We start from the raw sequence: 24,563 nt of genomic DNA on the forward strand, positions 1-24,563 counted from the left end.
AATGGAGAGGAGTGCTGCCCAGCTGCCCTCATCATACATTGATGATCAGAAGAAAACAGTGAATTGCAAAGGGATGGCAGAGGGAGCCAAGTAAAAATTGGGAAAGGTATAGAAATCAAGTGTGCTGAGTGAGTGCGGTGCTGCCTTCTCAGTAGTGTCAACTATGTGTTGTAGAGCTTGAATGGCGGAAAAAGAAGAGGGGGAATTGGAAACGCCAGCCCTCTGAGGGGTAGTAAATGGTGTGGGGTTGATCTGCTTGGGCCAGACTGATCTGAGGAAGCAGGATAGAGGTTTGCAGAAATAAAGGAAAATAAAGGACCTCTTATGTTCCTTATGCTGTGGTAAGGCTGTTCATTCAATAAAGCCAACCGAGATTTGTGAATGCAACATTTCTGGCCCATGGTGCTCTGAGTGCACAGCCTTACTCAAAATTGCTCCAACAAAGTGTCTGCAATTCAACTATTCGCTACTTTTTAAAAAAATTTTTGTTATTATTATTATTATTAGTTATTTATTTTTAGTAATGTAAATTCATCCTGAAGCCTTTTCACTTGAAAAAATTGGTCTTAATGTATTTTGGTTTTCCTTGTTTTGAGGGACTGTCATGGTTTAGCCCGGCTGGCAGCCAAACACCACGCAGCTGTTCGCTCACCCTCCCCCCTCCCTCTCTGGGACGGGGGAGAGAAATGGAATGTGAAGCCCGTGAGTTGAGATAAAGACAGTTTAATAGACAGGAAAATAATAATAACAATAATAATAATAATAATAATAATACAATGATGACAATAGTACTACCACTAATAATATGTACAAACAAGTGATGCACAATGCTCACCACCTGCTGACCGATGCTCAGCCTAAACCCCGAGCAGTCCGGCCCCCTCCCCCGGCTAGCCACCCCTATATATTGTTTAGCCTGACGTCAGATGGTATGGAATACCCCTTTGGCTAGTTTGGGTCACCTGTCCCGGGTCTGTCCCCTCCCAGCTTTTACTGCACCCCCAGCCTGCTCGTTGGCAGGACAGAACAAGAAACTGAGATGTCCTTGGCTTGGTATAAGCACTGCTCTGCAACAATTAAAGCATTGGTGTGTTATCAGGACTCTTCTCATCCCAAGCCAAAACACAGCATTCCACCAGCTACTAGGAAGAAAATTCTGTTCTAACTGAAACTAGGACATCTATCCACCCCTTATTCCATACCATTTCTGTCATGCTCAGGTTACACTCTTTTCCATACATTTTAATTAGTCACCTATAGTAGTCATGGTAGTGATAACATACAGTATTATATAATAATTAACATGGTACAATTCAGTTCATGGGCTATTCTCACCCAGTATTAAATCTCCTTGAGGTACACACCGGACCTCTCCGTTCTTTTGCATCACCCACCAAGTGTATCCAGGTTCCTGAGCGAAAACAATTCCACAAAGAGGTTTGCCTTTTCCTGAGGCAGGAGTAGCCCAGACTGTTTTACCCAGCATATTTTTTACATGCACTACAGGAACTTTATCCCCATCTACAGTACATAACAGGTTTGATTGGGCAGGTCCAGCTCGGTTGGCAGATCCCCTAGTATTGACTAACCAAGTGGCCTTTGCCAAATGCGTGCCCCAATTTTTGAATGTCCCAGCGCCCATTGCTTTCAAGGTAGTCTTTAACAGGCCATTGTATCTTTCAACTTTCCCGGAGGCTGGTGCATGATAGGGGATGTGATACACCCACTCAATACCATGCTCTTTGGCCCAAGTGTCTATAAGGTTGTTTCGGAAATGAGTTCCATTGTCTGACTCTATTCTTTCTGGGGTGCCATGTCGCCATAGGACTTGCTTTTCAAGGCCCAGGATAGTGTTCCGGGCGGTGGCATGAGGCACAGGATATGTTTCCAGCCATCCGGTGGTTGCTTCCACCATTGTAAGTACGTGGCGCTTGCCATTGCGAGTTTGAGGGAGTGTGATGTAATCAATCTGCCAGGCCTCTCCATATTTATATTTCAGCCATCGTCCTTCATACCAAAGAGGCTTTGACCGTTTGGCTTGCTTGATTGCAGCACATGTTTCACAATCATGAATAACCTGTGCTATGGCATCCATGGTCAGGTCCACCCCTCGATCACGAGCCCATCTGTATGTGGCATCTCTACCTTGATGGCCTGAGGTGTCATGGGCCCATCGGGCTATAAATAATTCACCTTTATGCTGCCAATCCAGGTCCACCTGAGCAACTTCAATCTTAGCAGCCTGATCCACCTGCTGGTTGTTTTGATGTTCTTCAGTAGCCCGATTCTTGGGCACATGAGCATCTACGTGGCGTACTTTCACAGCCAGGTTCTCTACCCGAGTAGCAATATCTTGCCACAATGCAGCAGCCCAGATGGGTTTGCCCCTACGCTGCCAGTTGTTTTGCTTCCATTGCTGTAAGCATCCTGTGGTGGTTTTACCGTGCTGGGCAGCTAAACCCCACAACCGCTCTCTCACTCCCCCTCCTTTAGATGAGGAGGGGGAGAAGTAAAGCAAAGAACAACTCACGGGTTGAGATAAGGATAATTTAATTAAAGGGAAATAATTATAATAATTAAATAAAGACTACCATGAACTAAACAATTTAACTAAGGGGAAATACAAAGGGAAAGGGGAAAGGGAGGGGAAAAAGGGAAAATAAAAAGAAGGGAGGAAAACAAACAAACAAAATAAATGAAGGCTATATGGAAGTGCAGAGGAAAGAAATTACTCTCTACTTCCCACAAATGAGCGATGATTGACCACGTCCTTGAAGCAAGGCCTCAACGCACGCAGCCGGTGTTCAAGAGGAGGACCGACGTCTTCCAAACGAGAGCCCACCCCTCCCCTCTTCTTCCTGTTTCCACCTTTTATTGCTGAGTGTGACATCACATGGTATGGAATATCCCTTTGATTGGTTTAGGCCAGCTGCCCTAGTGATGTTTCTCTCCTCACCTTTTGCCCACCCCCTAGGAGGGTTAGAGAAAGGCCTAATACTGTGCCACTGCTGCTCAGCAGTAGACACAACACTGGTGTGATAACACTGCTGTTCCAGCTACAAGTACAGAGTACGTCACTGTATGGGCTGCTGCCGGGAAAGTTAACATTCCAGCCAGACCCAGTACACATCCCCACAGGGCATTTGCTACCATCCATGAATCGGTGTAGCGATAGAGAACTGGCCATTTTTCTCGTTCAGCAATGTCTAAAGCCAGCTGAATGGCCTTCACTTCTGCAAACTGACTCGATTCACCTTCTCCCTCAGCAGCTTCTGCAACTCGTCGCGTAGGACTCCATACAGCAGCCTTCCATCTCCGATGCTTCCCCACAATACGACAGGACCCATCAGTGAACAGGGCATATTTCTTCTCATTCTCTAGTAACTGGTTGTACAGTGGGGCTTCTTCAGCACTACACACCTCCTCCTCTAATGATATCCTAAAGTATTTGCCTTCTGGCCAGTCCATAATCACTTCCAATATTCCTGGGCGACTGGGGTTTCCTATTCGAGCCCGCTGAGTAATCAGTGCAACCCATGTAGCATCAGTTGCATGATGCGTAGAGGGGACCCTTCCCTTGAACATCCAGCCTAGTACCGGCAATTGGGGTGCTAGGAGGAGCTGCGCTTCAGTACCAACCACCTCCGAAGCAGATCAAACTCCTTCATATGCTGCCAATATCTCCTTTTCAGTTGGAGTGTAGCGGGCCTCAGATGCTCCAATTCCAGGTGTATTGGACACACCTACAAATGAAAGTAAATTGTGGCCTGCACTCTGCTGCTAGAGGGATGGAGAAAAATGCATTAGCGATATCAATTGTGGCGTACCACTTGGCTGCCTTCGATTCAAGTTCGTACTGAAGTTCCAGCATGTCCGGCACTGCAGCACTCAGTGGTGGCGTGACTTCGTTCAGGCCACGATAGTCCACTGGTAGTCTCCACTCGCCATTAGACTTTTGCACTGGCCATATGGGGCTATTGAAAGGTGAATGGGTCTTGCTGATCACTCCTTGGCTCTCCAATTGACGAATTAGCTTATGGATGGGAATCAGGGAGTCTCGGTTGGTGCGATATTGCTGCCTGTGCACAGTTGTGGTAGCGATTGGCACTTGCTGTTCTTCGACCCTCAGCAACCCCACAACAGAGGGGTCCTCTGAGAGACCAGGCAAGGTAGATAATTGTTTAATGCCCTCTGTCTCTAAGGCAGCTATACCAAAAGCCCACCGGAACCCTTTTAGGTCCTTGCAATATCCTCTTCTAAGATAGTCTATGCCAAGGATACATGGAGCATCCGGGCCAGTCACAATGCGGTGCTTTTGCCACTCATTCCCAGTCAGACTCACTTCAGCCTCCAATACAGTCAACTGCTGAGATCCCCCTGTCACTCCATAAATGCAGATGGGCTCTGGCCCTTTATATCTCGATGGCATTATAGTACATTGTGCACCGGTGTCTACTAGAGCCTTATACTTCTGTGCGTCTGACGTGCCAGGCCATCGAATCCACACAGTCCAATAAACTCGATTGTCCCTTTCCTCCCCCTGGCTGGATGCAGGGCCTCCCTAATCCTGGTCAGAATCTTCTTCATTTCTGCGTTTGAAGGACTGTCTGCTGGAAATTGGAGCAGCAAACTTTTCAGAGAATCCCTTTTTCCCAATTGTTTTCTTTTGCAACTCACGTACCCGTGCCTCTAGGGTCGCGGTAGATTTTCCATCCCATTTTCTCATGTCCTCTCCATGGTCTCGTAAGTAAAACCACAGGGTGGCACGGGGTGAGTACCCACCATATCGTCTTCCTTGTGTAGATGAACGCCTACCTCTGATAGCTGAGACACTGCTCTGTACAGGTACAGGGGAGAATAATCTCTCTTCAAGTTGGTGGACCTTTTCAGAAAGTTTCTCCACAGTGTTCTCTTTTGGTCGGTGGACACTGGTTGGTTCAGGTGGGGAGGGAGATAGATTCTCTTTAAGTTGGTGGACCTCTTCAGAAAGTTTCTCCACAGCTGAGACGCAGGCCTGTAAGGAAGAGGAGAGACTTTCTTCACACTGCCGGAGTTGTTTAGCCACTTCATCCACTGTGGGTTCCTCATCCTCTTTCCAGGCCATTATCGCCAATGAGCTGGCATATGATGATGGTGCACTCCGTACAAACTTCCACCACATGGGTCCTGTACACCTGACTTCATCTGGATCTTTGGATGTTTGTCTGAGGTCTGGATCCTCATAAATCACTTCCCGTATGGCTAATTCTCTCAGGTACTGGATTCCCTTCTCCATAGTGGTCCACTTGCCTGGTAGACATCAAAGTTCTTCCTTGAAGGGATACCTTTCCCTCACAGCTGAGAGGAGACGCCTCCAGAGGCTGTGAGATTGTGCTCCATCTGCAATTGCTTTGTCAATGCCTGCATCTCTAGCAAGGGATCCCAGCCGCTTGGCTTCCCTGCCGTCTAATTCCACACAATTGGCTCCAGTGTCCCAGCATCGGAGCAGCCAGGTGACAAGCTGCTCACCTATACAGCGACCAAAATCTTTTTGCACATCTCGTAGCTCGCTCTCGTTTAGACTTTGGGTAGTTACTGTTGATTTTTCGGCATCCTCATTTTCCTCCTCCTGAATCCTTGATGGCCCAGCGTCGTCGTCATCTCCGTCGTCTCTATACCTAGATTTGGCAGAAGACTCTCTGCGTTCTAAACGACCTGAATCTCTATACCATTTTTTCACCTTCTCTACAGGGGCAGCTTGCACTGCTACTGCTCGTTTCTCTGACCTTGTTATAGGGTCTGCTACAGGTGTTGGAATAACCCCTGCAGGGTCAACTTGCACTGCTACCGCTCGTTTCTCTGACACAGCCACAGAAGCTGGAGCAGCTGCAGGAGCTGGGACTGGAGCGGCTGCAGGAGCCGGGACTGGAGCGTCTGCAGAAGCTGGACCTGGAGCTGGGACTGGAGCGTCTGCAGAAGCTGGACCTGGAGCCGGGACTGGAGCGTCTACAGAAGCTGGACCTGGAGCTGGGACTGGAGCGGCTGCAGAGTCCACCGTAGGGGTCACAGTGGCCGTTGGATCTGTCACGGGACTTGGAGTGGCCACAGGGTCTGTCACTAAGTTGATAGCAGTATCAATGGCAGCTTGATAGGCATGAGCCAGGCCCCAGCATGTTACAATGATTTGTGTCACTTTGGTACTGCCAGAATCACGACACCTTTTTTTTCAAGCATTCTGCCAGTTTTTGAGGATTTTGCCATTGTTCAGGGGTGAATTTCCAACACACTGGGGGTGCCAACTGCTCTAGATGCCTGCCCATATCCTCCCATACTCCCTGCCACCCACAACTATACTGCCTCCAGGCAGATCTCCGGATGAGCTTCCTAAGTAGTTGTTTAACTTTAAGCAGAATCTGAAGCGCATTCAGGAGGCAGAACAACAAGACTATGCTGGTCTGAGTATCCCAAGAATATTCAATATCTTGGAGAGCTATTGTAACAAGCTCGGAGGATAAGAGGGTGGTGAAGGAGGGAGGCAGAGTGATCCAGGAGGATACAGGGGTGGTGAAGGAGAAAGGGAGAGTGACCAAGTAAGAGAAAGTATCTTCCCCTTTCCCCTCCACAGATTGACTCCCTAATGGAAAAAAACAATAGGTATAATTGCTAAGAGTTTCCAAGATACAGTTTCCAAAGTACAGAGTTGACGATGTTACTGAGTACAAATACCAAGTTAGAGTCATGACCAGATATCTCATTGTCTCATAAGCCATTGCTACAACACTCAGTACCATAATGATCTGAAACCAGGGCCCGGAGAGGATAAACAACATGACAGAGAGCAAATACGGAAAATAATGTGCTATATTACTCAATTTGGAAAACAGGCGCAGCAGAGTTGCGATTAAAGCAATCAGCATTATGACAAGTGACTATTAAGCAGGTCTAATACTTACACCAATTTTAGTTTAACACACTCTGGTCAGATCTGCCCTTATCTCAACCTTTCGATCCCCACGTTGGGCGCCAAAAAGACTGTCAAGGTTTAACCCGGCCGGCAGCCAAACACCACGCAGCCGTTCGCTCACCCTCCCCCCTCCCTCTCTGGGACGGGGGAGAGAAATGGAAAGTGAAGCCCATGAGTTGAGATAAAGACAGCTTAATAGGACAGGAAAATAATAATAACAATAATAATAATAATAATAATAATAATAATAATAATAATAATAATAATAATAATAATAATAATAATAATAATAATAATTATAATACAATGGTGATAATAGGTAAGTAATAATAGTATGTACAAACAAGTGATGCACAATGCAATTGCTCACCACCCGCTGACCTATGCCCAGCCTCACCCCGAGCAGTCGGGCCCCCTCCCCCTGGCTAGCCACCCCTATATATTGTTTAGCATGACGTCAGATGGTATGGAATACCCCTTTGGCTAGTTTGGGTCACCTGTCCCGGGTCTGTCCCCTCCCAGCTCTTACTGCACCCCCAGCCTGCCTGTTGGCAGGACAAAGCAAAAGGCTGAGATGTCCTTGGCTTGGTATAAGCACTGCTCTGCAACAATTAAAACATCGGGGTGTTATCAGCACTCTTCTCATCCTAAGCCAAAACACAGCATTCCACCAGCTACTAGGAAGAAAATTAATTCTGTTCTAACTGAAACCAAGACACACCGTGTGCAGGCTCTGTGCTATCACTGCAGTGATAGAAAACCTGGTGATACCATGGAATTGGTGGGCTGATAACCAAATCGTGTCCTCTGGGTGAGCTTTGCTCATTATACTCTCGTTATAATGTCAAAACACACCTCCACTCCAAAGGCTACCCACCTCCAGAGTGCGACCACTGAGCATGCGCTCTGGATTTCTCTAAGCCTAGGCCGTTAAACATGAAAAAAGATTAATACCAATTTATAAATTTATACCAATTTCTAAGTTTATACGGATTTATACAAGGGTACATTTGACCAGAGTCACTCATGCTCCACCTAAAGGTAGGAAAATAGTATAGAAATGGCTTGAGAGAAAAAAAATGTTAGGGAAAATACCATCAAGTTGGAAGGACATCACTGGCTTCTGGCATCCGTCAACAGGTTCAACCTCTCTTCCCCCCCAGCAGGGATGCCTACTGAGTGAGATTCAAACCCTTGGGTATAATGAGTGCTTCCCCAGGAAACCTAACATTGTCTATAGAGTTGTTTCATAAGTTAACTTGTATGTAGTAGGTTGCATTGGTCATATTCTTGGTATCTGCATGTGCTTGGCATACAGCCTTCTTATCACCAGGAATCCAAAAGAATCTGTCCTCCTGTTGCTTCAGTAAACTATGGCAGTCATTAATCTACTAGCCTGAAGGTGTGCCACGCTATCTGTGCTCATGATAATTCAATATATTGAATGTGACTGGACTCAGTGCTGAACTGGGTCCAGCCCAGCCAGCCGCCCCCAGCCCCTGTGATACCTGAGGACAAGATGTAACACAAGGGGGTTTAGGGCCTACCAAACTTCTTTACCATTTAACATAACAAGTTACTACAGAAACCAACCAGAGAAGTGTTACTGGACCTGGTGCTCACCAATGAAGACAAACTCATTAAAGAGCTTAAGACTGGAGGCAGTCTGGGCTGCAATGACCATGCCCTGGTTGAATTTCTGATCTTGGGCCTGGCAAAGAGCAAAGCCAGGACCCTCAACTTTAGAAGAGAGAAATTCCGTCTGTTAAAGAACCAGTGGATGAGATCCCCTGGGATGGAGGAAATGATCAGAGCTTGCAAATTTTTAAGGACGCTTGTCTTAAAGCAAAAGAACTCCCCATCTGGAAGAAATCAAGCAGGGAAGGCAGGAAACAGGCATGGCTGAGCAAGGACCTGCTGGTCAAAGTGAGGTGCAAGAAGGAGATGCAAAGGCAGTGGAAGCAGGGACACATGGCCTGGAAAGATTCCAGGAATGCTGTCTGGATGTGCAGGGATGGGATCAGGAAAGGTACAGGTAGAACTGAGCTCGGCAAGGGGTGCAAAAAATAGCAAGAAGGGTTTCTATAGGTACATTGCTCAGAAAAAAAAGAAAAAAAAGTGTGCCCCCTCTGATAAATGTGAAGGGTTGTGGTGTAAATGCCTGAAGTAACTAGGAAAATAAAACTAACATTCATGTTTTTTAAGGAAAAGGTACAGCTTTGAAGAGGCTTTCAGGGTAGGGCATAACTGCATTATCTGAGCGTTCCCTAGGCTCCCAACCTTAGATGCTATCGCGCTGGGGAAACTTGGTGTGCTAGCTCTAAGGAACACCACGGAGCGTGGAGTGGAGTGGAGACACCACGGCTCGGCTCTGTGATCAGGTGGGACCTCGATTGTTCTTGTGCACAAAGCAGCACTTTTTGCCACCCTAAGCCAAAGACCTGCCATGTTTTGACAAATGCTGTACCCTAGTGTTCTTTTTGCTCATTATAATATCATTATAATACCAAAACACACCTCCATCCCAAAAGCTACCCGCCTCCAAGGTGCGACCACCCCTCACTGAGCATGCGCTCTGAATTTCTCGTAGCCTATTACTTTAAACAGAGATGGGAAAACTTTACACCAATCATAACTAAGATATGCTTGACTAGAGCCACTCAAGCTCCACCTCAAAGATAGAAAATAATATAAATTGGCCTAAGAGAGAGGGGATGTTAGGGAAGATACCATCGTCAGGGGAGATACCATCCCGAGGACATACAGCATCCTTAGGACCTCCTGACTCCTGGGATCAGTCGACGGGCTGAGCCTCTCTTCCCCCCCCATTGGGACGCCTTTGGGTGAGATCTGAATATTTGCTTACAAATCTCTATATAGAGTCTTTGATCCTTTCAACGCGTTTATTTCTAGGCTGTGCACCCATAACACCTGTAACACCTATAACATCTGCAACACCTATAACACCTGTCACATCTATAACACCTATAACGCCTGTGTATTTCATACATACTAACTTGCTTTTGCAGACAGTCACTATCGCCGGCAATCCAAAAGAACCTGATTATCTGTTGCTGTAATAAACCATACTTGATTGCATTGTGATAGCTTTCATTAATGCGACTTGGGTGAGGGTGATTATCCGTGATAATTCAGTGTTCTGAATCTAACCAGACCCCCAGACGGTTAATGCATTGTTGGTGAATGTCTGAACGGACCCCCAGGTGGTTAATACGTTTTTGGTGAATGTCTGAGTGGACCCCCAGGCGGTTATTACGTTTTTGGTGAATGTCCGAACGGACCCCCAGTTTTGGTGAATGTCCGACTGGTTCAGTACTCTGAATTCAAACGGGCCCGTGACGGTTAATCAGCTACACCCCTTTAACGCGACAGTAAAATTGGCGTAGTCGGCAGGATTGCTATGGATAAACTTCTGCAAAAATACAAATGTGCCCCTTCCCAGGCGGGGAAGGAATGGGCCCAAAAGTTTTGGAAAGATGAAGAAAAGGTGGTGGAGCGCATTGAGCAGTGTCAGGCTTCACGAAGGATTGGTCTAAGAAAGGGTAAAAGTGCGATTTGTGCTGTGTTAGGAGCTTGTTTGTCTTGTGCTCGGCAAAAAGCTAAGGAAACTCCTGCTCCCAAACTGATCTCTGATGCGGAACATACAGCTTTGAAATCAGAGATTGATGTGTTGAAGTCATCATTGGCCTTTGAAAGGGAGACGGGAAAAACATTAGGAATCAGAGTGGATAAACTTTTGGATGAAAATAATAAACTTTCCATTGAGAATGATAAACTTGTGAGTGAAAATGATAAACTTGTGAGTGAAAATGATAAACTTGTGCATGAGAATAATCATCTTAAACAATTGCTGGAGAGGGTTAGTCATCTGTTAAATAAAGTACAGCCTTGTGCTCCGGTCAAGCAGATTTGTGGAGTGCTGCATAATGCAGAACCTGAAAGCTGGGACAGTGATTTCTGGTCTGACAGTGATGATGGTGTTGAAGAGATTTCTGATTCTGAACCCCAATCCATTTCCTTGAGACCTTTGGTTAAGACTGAGACTGCTGTTGATGATAATGATGAAATCCGCACTACTGTGCGAACGATTCCGTTGCCACCAGCAGAGTTGGTTAAAATACAGGAGAAGTTCTCAAGGCGGTCAGGGGAATCAGAAGTTGAGTATGTGTGTCGAGTTTCTCTTAAAGGAGGAGATCGAATGATGTTGAGTGAGGAAGAGGTAGGAGGCTTTTGGAGACCTGGAGTATTTTTAACCACCACACCAGGAGCTGACCTGGCTGTAGCAGTACAGAAAGCAGCCTGCATTCAGGCGATATATGAAAGAGATGAATTAAGGAAATCCCCGATGTTAGCTCCTATTGATCCAATTCGGTTAACCCCACTCATCCATGGACTCCCTGATTGTCTTAAGATGTTTGTAGCAAACACCCAAGATCACATACTAGCTGCTTGTAGGGATGATGATAGTGGTTGTAGGCGAAATCCTAACTCTCCTATTCCCACATGGAGTGAATTGGTACAAGACATAGATAAGTACGGACACCGAATGGGCTGGATTAATTCATCCAGTATTAAATCCCAAGACCACTCTCGGCGAGTCCGCCAAATCCACACTAAAAATCCCAGATATCCCAAATTCAAAGAGAGATTGAAACCTAATAGGGAACGAGGCGAGTTGTGTCAGCAAAAAACTCTTATCCCCGGGGAGGGCAATGAGCCACCCTGCTCGGCAGGTATTAGCAGTTCAATGGCTCTCTAATGAACACTCTGACCCTATCATTGCCATTCCTGTTGAACCCCCAAAAATATTGGTAAATTTTCTTATTGATACCAGGACCCAAATGTCAGTAATTACACATGAGACAGAACAAACCCTGAGCATAACACCTGGTCAACACAGGGTTAAATTCACGGGAATCAATGGTGTGGAAAAACAATGCCCCACTGCAAAAAATTTCACCCTGGTTGACAGAGGAACAAAAATTAACCAGGGTAGAAGTATTAGTTGGTGCTGCATACACTAATATTTTAGGATTTGACATACTGCATGGTCGTATGTGGAAACTCCCTGATGGAACTGTGTGGAGTTTCGCGACACATCAAAGGGATTCAGGCACCATGAGACTGAGCCTGTTACAAACATCCGTACCCCTATCCCCTGCTAAAATCATTAATGATCAGCAATATCTGTTGTCAGCAGCAGCACTTATGGGGATTGACGGGGTGGTAAAAGAATTGGAAAAAAGAGGCATTATTAAAAGGACCCATTCACCTTACAATTCACCAGTGTGGCCGGTAAAGAAACCAACCAGGCAATGGCATTTTACAGTGGATTACAGACAGCTGAACGCTAACACTACACCTTTGACTGCCGCAGTTCTAAACATGGCAGAGATAGTGAAAGCCCTCTGTGTTTCTAACAGTAGCAATAGTGCTAACTACTCCCAAATATTTCTATGCATGGGAAATCAAAGATTGCTATTTCACCCTCTTTCTAACCCTGCCGGTTGAATACAACCGAGCATATTTTATTTTCTTTTGTGTTCACAGGCTGGAAGATGACGAATCAACAGTTTGGATTAATGATGCTATGCTTTACCCTGACCTTGATGCAATTACAGACCTTAAAGGAAACTTAGCTACTGTGGCTGTGCATGGAGCTGAGGTGTTTCACCATGGCATTTAACCATGTATTGTCACAGTATAGTACAGTCACTGTAACATCTCAAAACAGAAAGGACCTAAATCTCTCTACTTTAGTTCTACATGGAAACAAAATATTTTCAAAAGATGAATGGAGTTGGAACGATTCTCTAAGAATGGCTGAACTTTAAGCCATGTCTGGACAGACAATACAAATTGGTTGCCGAATAACTAACCGGTCCACTTATAATCGGCCAACTGAAAATAATACAGTTTCCAAAATAACTGAAAAAATTTTACTTTCACTAAACCTATAATTGTGTACTGTCTTTGGGGTTACAGAGGTACAGAAACATCATCGACTACAAAGGATAAGAAGCCTCTGCCCCTGCAGATATTTGAAAACGAACCGACTCAGCCTCCCATTGGTCTAACTCCCTCCATCTTCAAAACAGGTCCTTACATAATTAAAAATGTGGGACAACAACAAATTGTCTTTAACCCTAGTTGGTCCCTAACAAAGGGCCACAGGATGCAACTAGGTTATTGGGAACAGGATTAGGTATATTAAATAGCATTGATGCTGAGGTCTTAATGAGTAGAATAACTGCTACTACAGATGACCTAAGGAAATTGGAACAACAAATTGAGGAAAATGATCATCAATTAATTGTAAATGCCCTTGGAAAAACACAAGGCAATACCTCCCTTGCCTTGAGCTGTATCCAAGCGCAGTTATGGATACAATCTGTAGCAGCAGATATTATTAGAGAGGGAGAAGGAGGAACTTTACCCACTGAAATTCGAAAATTGATTTGGGATAATGCTTCAGAATTTGAAAAAGAATTTCAAGCTTGGTGGCAATTAGTCAACTTTACCCATTATGCAGAAAATGATAAAATTGTTGCCTTTATACTTACTATAAGTAATGCCACCGTATACAATGTATACCCAATCATTGCATTAGGACTCAATCATAATGGAACTATACTTTATCCTAAAGAGCATAAAGTATGGGCCCATCAAAAGGGAGGAAAGTGGCAAACAATTGATGTAAATGCATGCATTGTGCGTGAACAAAAAGGTTTCATCTGTGAAAGTAACACGCTGGAATCTCAATAATGTGTACAAAACAAGCAATGCCCAATGCAATTGCTCACCACCCGCTGACCGATGCCCAGCCTATCCCTGAGCACCCGCTCCCCCCACCCCAGCCAGCCCCCCATATTAATTGTTTAGCAAGACTTTGGTATGGAATACCCCTTTGGCCACTTTGGGTCACCTGTCCTGTCCTGTCCCCTCCCAGCTCCTGCTGCACCCCCAGCCTGCCCGCTGGCAGGGCAGAGCAGGAAGCTGAAAAGTCCTTGGCTTGGTGTAAGCACTGCTCTGCAACAATTGAAACATCAGGGTGTTATCAACATTCTTCTCATCCTAAATCCCAAACACAGCCCCCTGTCAGCTACTAGGAGGAAAATTAACTCATTCCTAACTGAAACCAAGACAACTGGTAACAACAGACATGGAGGAGGCTGAGGTCCTCAACAACTTGCACACGTATTCAGGAGCTGCTAGGGTCTCCAGCAGTGACTTACCAAGGGTGAAGCATTCTGGCCCATCACCATGGTTGGCAGTGATAAGGCTTCATTCAAGGCTGTGTGCTGTAGTGTTCTTCAAGGCAAGCTGTGGTTGTGTGGACAAAGGGAGAAGATAGTTTGGCAGGTGGGAAACTGGTTGATAAGGGAGTCAAAACCCAGATCAGGGGACCGGTACTGGGCCCGTGATTGTTTGATGTCTGCTGATGGTCCCGGCTTCTCTCCTGGGCCCCTGGGTGCGTATGACCTCAAAACATTTGAAACTGGTGAATTCCCCTCTCCAAAGACAAAAAGGGGCTCCAGAGAGCCCCTGCTCCTGCACCCCAAGGTGTTTGGACACAGAAGATCTCCACTTCTATGCCTGTGCTGGGAAGGAGTGTGGTGAGGAAGAGGAGGGGAGGTGGGGATGGGTTCCCTGCTGTAGGCGTTGGCTGCTCTGAATACCGATGGTCAAAGCTGGGGTGACATGGGGGCACAGCTCATGTGGGGAATAGAAATGTGGGGTAGCTGGGGCAGCCCCTCACCTGCACCCTCAGCACCCAGAAAACACCAGCAGACAGCCAGGGTCCTCACCAGCCTGGAGAAGAAGCCCCCAAGCAGGACATGGGATGGGACCTGTCCCTTTCCTGGCTGTTGGAGATGGGACACTGTTCTTATCCTGCCTTTGTTTATGCCATTGGGGTTTGATGATGAAATGTGCTGGTGACATGAGGCACGGGGGCTCCACAGGCTTGGGAACTTGGGGAGTGGTGGACATGGGGGCTGCAGGGCAGGGATGATCACAGGCAACCGGTGGGAGGCAGAATAGGGATGGTACCACCAGCCCCACACAGTGGGGATGGAGATACTCCATTGCAGCACCTCCTGCAGAGATGATGCTCTTCTGGAGAGCCCTGCCACACTTGCAGGCTTCACAGAGACGGAGCCACCACAGATCCAGAGGCTGTGCTGACCTGTAGGGCTGTGCTGCACATTGCAGGAAGCTCAGGCTGGGCTGGGGCTTTCTGTCCTGCCACCCTGGTGGCACTGGACATCATGTCAACAGGCTACCAGAAGCCACATGGTGGCTTTTCACTCTGCTCCTTGCAGGTGGGAACAGGCTTCACCTTGCCAAAGGGAAAAACCTCTCTGAAGCACTGAAAAACTCATGGGTTAAGCTAAGAATGGGGTGATCTCCCACCAGTTACTCGCATGGGCAAAACAGATGCAGCTTGGCTAAGATTGCTGTGATTTATTGCGAATGAATGACAGTGGAGAGCAGTGGGAACTAAAAGCAAACAACACCTTCCCCAGTCATCCATCTCATTCTGCCTCCTCCCCGCAAGGATGCACAGGGATGGGGGAATGGGGGCTGCAGTCAGTCCGTAACGCTTCGTCTCCACCACTCCTCCACACTCACTCCCTGCCCCTGCCCCAACAGGGGGTCCCTCCTCTAGAATGCTGTCCTTCCAACCTGATCTTTAAGATCTGTTCTAACATGGGTCGCCCACAGGCAGCAGCACCCCCCAACACCCCTGCTCCTGCGTGGGCTTTTTTTGTTTTTTTTTTTTTTGTTGTTGTTGTTTGTTTGCTTGCTTGCTTTTTCTGAGGAGGAATTCTTTTATTTATTTATTTTTTTTTCATTTTGTGTTTGTTTTCTGATGTCACAGCCAGTGACCACATGAGATTTAAAGAAGGGAGGGAAAGGGTGAGGGAAGGGAAGCCAAGCCGAAATCCCCTTTTTGTCCCAGTGGCTGCTGGCTTGGGGTGCTGGGTAAGCGGAGGGGAGGAGCTCGGCTGAAGCACAAAACCAAGGCCCCCTTCCAGGAAACCATGACGTGCTTTCTGTTAGCCTGAGCTCCACTGCAGCAGGCTCCACCTGACACTTTGTCCTCCGGTGTGTATTTATTTACACATTGGCCTGGAAGCATCATTTTGCAAAAGCCAGCCCCTCTCGCCCTTGTGTTTCTCCTGTGGTGCCTGACTTCTGGGAAGGAAGCACTGGAGATCAGCGTGCGCCTCCACCCACGGGCAGAGTGGTGGGGAGTGGGAGGATGAGACATGCCAGAGGTGATTTTTTGCAGGCATTTCCCTACAGTGCAAGGGGCAAAGTTGAAACAGTGCCTAGGGGCTGCAGGGGTGGCACAAATAGATGTCCCCTGCTGACAAGGGTCACTCCTCCTGGCACGGGCTGAGCAACAGAACCGCAGCTGCTGTCCGTCAGCTTTTAGGCTGTCCCCAGACATCCCAAACAGAGCTGGGATGGCTGCCTGAGCTAGGAAAAAAGCACGGGGCAGAGCAGAGGGAGGGCATGGTGGCAGGGGGGTATCACTGCATCTTGCTGTGATGCTCTGTAGGCATCCTTATCCACACGCTAAGCATCTCTGCAAGGAGGACATATGCAGCGTACAAGGGTTGGAGCATTGTTTATTAGTTATCACCCATAAGTGTGAGATAGCACTCTACAAGCTGCTGTTAGCTTATTGGCAAAGTCATTGAAGCTGTAGGACAGTTAAGAGCAACCGGGCTGCTGGTGGTGCCATCTCCCACCAGATTTATCATCAACCACCACCTGTGATCACCAAAGAGGCAGCACAGTGAGATCTCTACCTTCATCCTTGATGAAAATCTCACGAGGGAAGCTTTTGACAGCAAAGGTGCCTTCACTCACATGTCTTTGGAATAGGGTGGGGGATCTATATCGTCTACCTGGACTTTCAGGATCGCTTTTGAACTGTTGGACATCTTGGCTCTGACACGAATATTCCCCGAGGAGACCTTCAGGGTTTCATGGTTTGACGCTAGTGTAGTTCTCTGGAAGAGTGTGGAACTGTCGTAAGTTTCGCTTTCCATCATACGGGAGAAGACTTCATGGAGTCTTACCATGTGGTTCTCTGTTTTGAAGAGCTCCAGAGCTAACTCGATGCTGTAAAGGACGTAGTTGAAGGGGTTGGAGAACATGATGGCCAGTGAGAAAGAGCTGGCCTTGCAGACCAGGACACCCACACTCCCACGCAGGCTGTATGGCGTCTTTGCAAAAATGCATCTTCCTACGGACTGTGGGCCGATTTCAAAGGGGAGATCGGTCCGGATCTTGCCACTGAAGCAGTAACTCCTGCAGGAAGAGAAGGACCAGAACAAAAGGAGATGTTGATGTGCTGGAGAGAGTCCCATGGAGGGCCACAAAACCAGCAAGGGAGAGGCTGAGGGGGCTGGGACAATTTACCAAGGAGAAGACAAAAGGCTCAAGGGGATCTTGCCAATGTATGTAAATACCTGCAGGGAGCGTGCAATGAAGACAGAGCAGACTTTTTTCAGAGGTGCCCAGGGACAGAACAAGAGGTAATGGGCACAAAATAAAACACAGGAGGTTCCCTCTGAACATCAGGAAACGTCTTTACCATGAGGGTGACTGAGGACTCACACAGGCTGTCCGGAGATGTGGTGGAGATATCCACTTTTTTATATATTTTGCCTGTCTTTGGAGATACTCAAAATCCCTCTGGACATGGTCCTGGGTAAGTGACCAAAGGAATTCCAGAGGTCCCTGCCAACCTCAAGCAGTCTGTGGTCCTGTGAACCTCTGGCCTTTGCTTTTCTGCCCCAGACTGTGGCATTATAGATACCTCTCCCTTGTCTCTCCAAAATACACCGAATGACACTTGTCCCAGCAGAAATTCCCCTGATAGCACCCTTCTTCTGTTTCTTAACACCTTTACATTCTTAAGGCATTTGGTCATGCTGTTAATAACTGCCCCTGCCCTCTGTGAAAACCTCAGTAGACCTCAAAGTGCACAAACTAAGCCTTAATGGGAAGGGAATAGGAAATGAGAGTGGCAAAAGGTAGCACAGCATAAATATGTACTGGTTTCTGCTGGTTCCCCCAATCTGGAAGAGATGAGAGCTCATCCTGATGGCCTCAGGTCATCTGGGCAAGGTAGATAAGGAAAGGAAGTCCTCCAAAGGTGGATAAGGAAAGGCTTTCTCAAAGCGCATGCATCTGAGTAGTGCAACTGGTGTATACAGAGGAGGTGTCCAGCAGGAGCTAGATGAATTTGCAGGAGAGAGCTCTGGCACCAGGCACTGAGCTTGCCCCCATTGTTTTCCTAACACCCAAGGCATTTTAAGGAGATCCCTCAGGGGAGGCTGGCGGAAAGCAGTAGGGGAGCAGGGGATGCACACCTGATGTCCTCCAGTGTCACGTTTTTGGTGTTGTTGATGATCTCCACGCCCACACTGCGGCAGACTTCTATATTTCCCATCAGGCTTTCCAGGTCGGGCTGCAATTTAGGATTGTTACACTTCTGCTCCTTCTTGGCTGCCATCTTCCCTCTGATCGTGCTGCAGGAGAACTGCAGGGCTGTGGAGCAGCGGAGGCTCTGAACTAAGGCAGAAGTGAAACAAGAGAATGGGCAGGGCCACCTCCTGCTATGGGAGCTGAGAGCATAGCTCCTCCCCAGTGTCTGCAAGGCTTCTCAGGGCTGATAAAGGGCAGCTCCTGTGAACGGAAATTGTGGGTGGTTTCGAGCAGAGGGCTGTGAATCTCTCCTCCATCCTTATCCCTGGTTCTGGAAGCATTTAGCCCTAGAGACTTGCCAGGTGTCCATGGCCAAAGTCCCTCGCCTTGTCAAGCCCTGCTGCTGATGCTCAGAAAACAACATGTGCACATCAAAAACAACCTCCCACATCCTGCCTGAGAGCAGCAGGAAGCTTGTGCGGGACGAAGTCAGATAGAGCTGCTCAAAACACGGTCAGGAAATACCCGAGCTTGAAACAGCTGCATGTGCAAACGCCATAAACATCAGTCCTGGTTTTCCTGTTCTCTTCTTGGTGATCAGAAGTATCCGGAGAGATGGTTTCACATGTTAACGAGTGTATTTATGTGTAAAAATAGCAGTGCTTCAAGTCAGAGGGGTGCTTGCTTTGCAAAAATCGCCAAGCACCTGATTCTGCAGAATTATATAATTACTTAATGAAAAGGCCTTCACGTGGATTCTGACTCTGTGTGCTTACTGGCCAGGTGCACTGGGCACAAACCTATGAATAATGCCTGCATGTCCAGCTATATGTCACACACTTCATCTGTCCTTATTGTCTCTCCCAATGTTGTTTGTCCTTGTTGTTTGTCAGGCCACTGTCCTGACAAGCAGCTGAACCCAGCTACAGCCGGGAAACTGAACCACATTATTTATATGTGCAGCAAAGTCAACTGCCACATGATTTATTGCTAAACAGCATGGTTTATTTGCAATGCAATGATTTATTTGCACTGCAATGCAGCATGAAATGTATTCAAAGTAATACAATGCAACTTATGGCAGGTTAGCTGAGTGCTGCTGATCTATCTTCATAGGAACAAGGGCATTCTTCAGTGAGCAGGACTTTTAATTCAAGATCCTTCCAAACACTGCTCTGTCTGTCATGCAAGCCCTTAGCCTTGACATCCCAAGTGCATAAGAGCATGGCTTCTGCTAAGGCTTCCTCCTTCACTGGGAAATGCATAAAACAGTTCCAGAGGAGCTGTATGCCAGAACTGATGAGCAAGCACTCACCACAGAGCACATCCCATGGCAGAGCGTGGTCACAGCAGGGCTGGAAATACTGGCCATGAACCACCTAGGGTGCCATGCCACCCTAGAGCAATGCACAGGAACCTGAAGCAGAAGTTTCCTGGTGAAACCCTCTCCCATCCTTCACACCAAAGAGTCAGGCTTCTTCTGTCCTGGTGCCATGGAGACAAGGTGTTGCTCCGTGTCATCGGTTTGCTGATTCTTGGTTTTCCGCCAGGGCTTTCATGTTTGCCTAGGCAGTATTGGATGCAGTGGCAGTCACATGGACTTTATGTACGGTGACCTCCAGGTTTCCCTGGCGTTTGCTCAAGTTGGCTTTATGGAAAGATGCAGAGTTACAGGAGATGAAGGTGGGACTTGGCGAACAGGCAGGTCCCCGTGGAGCCTGGGGTTATACTGGGGTGAGTGGGGGTGGACAGGCCTCCTCCACCCACAGCAGGAACCCCTGTAGGAAGACAATGAGAGGGGATGGGGAGTTTGGTTAGAACAGCGGAGGGAATTGGCACGGTGAAGCACTGGGGTACAAAAGTGAATTACTTTGGGGTGATTTCTTCTATTAAATGATGGCTGGGCTGGAATGGGCAGAGAAATCATGGAGGAGGGAAGGATGGTGGATGAAGGATGAAGGATGACCCAGTGGGTGCTGGATCACATCTGTAGTGGAGTTGATTATCTTGATGCCTACACACCTCAAGACATCCAGGGCTGTCACCAGGTGCTCGATGTTTCTCTCTGTAGGAAGGGGGTTAGTGTGGCAGTGGGACTGGGACCAGCCCGTGTGGGCTCACCTTCCTTAGGAGAGCTGGAGGGAGGAGGAACACCCAAGAAGGGACAAAGGAACCTCCTCTGCACCATTCACAGCAGCTCAGGGCCACGCTCTTGGCTTTCTCTCCAGGTTGCCACATGTCCTGCATCCCTTGCTGCTGAGCCTGGGTCTGGGCACGTTCCAGGACTGGACACCCGCCAGGGCGTGAGTGCAGGCAGCTCATGGGTGTCCCTCAGTAAGGTGTCAGAAGATAACCATGAGCTCTTCCCTCAACAAGCTTGAGGCGGTGACTGACAGCTGCCAGTCATCCTCAGAGTGGATGCGAGTGTGGCCAGCGTGAGAGGGAATGTGCAGCTCCCACGTTTCCATCAGCTCAGGTCAGCTGGAGCCAGGCCAGAGCAAACAGCAGCCGTGTTAGAAAGAGCTTCAGGCGCCGCTTTCTGGGCGCCGAGCCAAACCTCAGAGTGCTTCTGAGGGTAGAAATTTTCTCAAGTGCCTTTGGTTTCCATTTGACTTCGGGGAAATGAAAAACAGCCCCGAGTCTGTGCTGTGACAGGAAATCAAATAGCAGTGGGGCCATTTCAAACACAAACGGCCTAGGGCTCCTTGCAACCCCCTCATGTCTTTTACCTGTTAGCTCACCCCGAGGCAGAGCTTTCCTTTCCTTACCCCTTGGTCCAGAAGGAAAGCAAGGGAGAAAGCAAGGGAGGGTGAGGCGAACCTTTCAGTCTCGATGCCGAATTTGCATAGAGCACAAACCAGACCAAATAACTGGATGCTGATGCACAGGGGCCAATGGCATGAGGTTCAACGTGCCCAAGTGCTGGGTCCTGCACTTTGGTCACAACAACCCCATGCAACACTACAGGTTTTGGGGCAGAGTGGCTGGAAAGCTGTGCCGAGGAAAAGGATCTGGGGGTGTTGGTCGATGCTCACCTGAAAATGAGCCAGCAGTGTGCCCAGCTGGCCAAAAAGGTCAACAGCATCCTGGCTTGTATCAGGAATAGTGGCCAGCAGGACCAGGGAGGTGATGAATCATCTCTGGTGAGGCCTCACCTCAAGTACCATGTTCAGCTTTGGGCCGCTCACTACAAGAAGGACATCGAGGCCCTGAGATGTGTCCAAATAAAGGCTGAAATGCTGGTGAAGGGTCTGGAACACAAGTCTTATGAGTGGCTGAGAGAACTGGGGTTGTTGAGTCTGGAGGAGAGAGGAGAGACTTTATTGCCCTTTATAACTACCTGAAAGGAAGGTGTAGGTGCTGGGGATCGGCCTCTTCTTGCAGATAACTAGCAATAGGAAACAAGAGGGAATGGCCTCAAGTTGCACCAGGGGAGGTTCAGGTTGGAAATCGGGAGACATTTTGTCTCAGAAAGAGCAGTCAGGCATCAGGATGGGTTGCCCAGGGAGGTGGTGGAGTCACCGTCCCTGGGGGAGGTGTTTAAGGAAAGGCTGGATGTGATACTTAGGGATATGGTTTAGTGGGTGATATTGGTGGTAGGGGGATGGTTGGCCCAGATGGTCTTGGAGGTCTTTTCCAACCCTAATGATTCTATGATTCTATGGTCACCGTCCCCAGTGTGACCACCCGATGTGGCTGGTGCTGGAAGCTGTGTCCTGGCCCTAAGAGGACCCCAAACAACCCCAGGCCCCTGGGTATGCTGGGGGCACCCAGCTGGGTGCCAGCAGTTTGACTGAGACCCAACTGGCCACACTGAAGGGTTGCAGAATCACAGAATATTTAATGTTGGGAAGTCTGGAGATCTTCCTCTGGAGATCATCTAATCCAGCATCATCTAATGGAGATGATCTAATCTCTGGAGATCATCTAATCCAGATCATCTAATCCAGCATCTAATTCCCCCCCCCCCCCCCGACCCAGCTCAAAGCAGTCAGCTGAAGCCTGGGGGCTTTTCCATTTCCATTTGATCATCTCCATAGATAGAGACCCCACAACCTGCTCCAGTGCTTGACCACCCTCACCATAAATATTAGTTCTGGTGTTTGAATGTATTTTCCTGTATTTCACTTGGTGCCTTTTGCCCCTTACCTGTCTATCATATGGAGGTGATTCCAGTCCGGGTGCCAAAATGTGCCAGGGGGACCTGCTGTGCCTCTCTCCCTGAGTGTTCACCATGGCCAGTGCCTTTGAAGAGCCCCCTGCACCTCCTGCCAGCACCCAGCTCCAGGATGTGTTTCTGGTTGAGGAGCACCAAATTTCTTCAGGGCAGATCTTATCAATGTATTAAGTACGGAGGAGCCACCAGCTCTGCAAAGCTTCTCCTTCCAAAACTTTTTCCATTATACCCTCCCTCACTCTCCTGCAGGAATTTTGCAGCTGAACGCTCGCTGATAGGAGAGGTGGGGCTAGGAAACTGTTTTCCCGGGTGGCCTCTGCTGTGAGGCCAGGGGAAATGGGCTGATTTCCTCTTTCTGCATCATGTTATGGTTTAGTTTGTGTAATGACAGCCCACAAAGGCCTGCACCTGCACTGCCCTGTAGCCGATGGAGACCCAAACTGTGTCCTACGGCTCTATGTACAGCCGCCAGCACTGCCCTATAGTCCATTGTATGCCCATGTGTACCCTATAGCCCTCCATACTGTTTCCCAGCATTCCTTTATAGCTCTCCACATCCTCATCAACATCCTATACCTTCCCATGCCACCCAGCTCTGCTCTATAGCTCTGGGAAATAGGGGAGACAGGTGAGGCAGGACACTCACAGCAAATCTCAATGAGCTTGTCCCACCATCTGTGGCCAAGGCATCTAGGTAAATGACATCACTGTGGATAAAAATTCATCTGCAGATAGGCCGGCTTTGGGTGAGAAACAGCCGAGATCAGTGGATTTGGGAGGCCTGCAAACACTAAAGCCTGGGGCTCTGGGACATGAACTGGCTGGGGGAGAGCTGCGGAGAAGTGGGAGATCCAACTGCAGATAATCTGCAATAAATCTAAGTTCCTTGGAGGCTCTGGGACCCTCAGTGAAAGCAGAAGTGAAAAGCACAGATGGCTTGTTAACCCTTCCCCTGGTGTTGTGCTCACCCTGCCATTGCTGCTCTTTACCTTTGGGTCTATGCAAATCTTCCATGTTGATGATGTTGATCGTTTCTTCCTTTTCCTCCTTCTTCTTCCACCCCTTCCTGTTTTTATTTTTCCCATTTTGCTTTCACACCTCCTTCTTCTTGCTCTGGTTGGTGATGGAGGAAAAGATTGGCAATAAACACACCCTTATCCATTTGGTGGGAGCTTGTTGTGGTTTAACCCGGCCGGCAGCCAAACCCCATGCAGCCGTTCGCTCCCCCTCCCCCTCCCTCTCTGGGACGGGGGAGAGAAATGGAAAGTGAAGCCCTTGAGTTGAGATAAAGACAGCTTAATAAGACAGGAAAATAATAATAACAACAACAACAACAACAACAACAACAACAACAACAACAATAATAATAATAATAATAATAATAATAATAATAATAATAATAATAATAATTATAATAATATAATGGTGATAGTAGTACTACCACTAATAATATGTAGAAACAAGTGATGCACAATGCAATTGCTCACCACCCGCTGACTGATGCCCAGCCTAACCCCGAGCAGTCCGGCCCCCCTCCCCCAGCTAGCCACCCCTATATATTGTTTAGCATGACGTCAGATGGTATGGAATACCCCTTTGGCTAGTTTGGGTCACCTGTCCTGGGTCTGTCTCCTCCCAGCTCTTGCTGCACCCCCAGCCTGCCTGTTGGCAGGACAGAGCAAGAAACTGAGATGTCTTTGGCTTAGTATAAGCACTGCTCTGCAGCAATTAAAGCATTGGTGTGTTATCAGGACTCTTCTCATCCCAAGCCAAAACACAGCATTCCACCAGGTACTAGGAAGAAAATTCTGTTCTAACTGAAACCAGGACAGAGCTGCAGATGCTTCTCTCTTCACCGCACCCATCCTGACACTGCACCGCCAGCACTCAGGGACCCCTTCCCACTGCCCGGGACATCTCAGGAGCCCAATACCAGTCCCTCTCAGCATGTACAGATGGCTTCAGACTGGG

This window comes from Anas acuta, chromosome 30 (assembly GCF_963932015.1).
Source record: "Anas acuta chromosome 30, bAnaAcu1.1, whole genome shotgun sequence".
In the NCBI taxonomy this organism is placed as follows: Eukaryota; Metazoa; Chordata; class Aves; order Anseriformes; family Anatidae; genus Anas; species Anas acuta.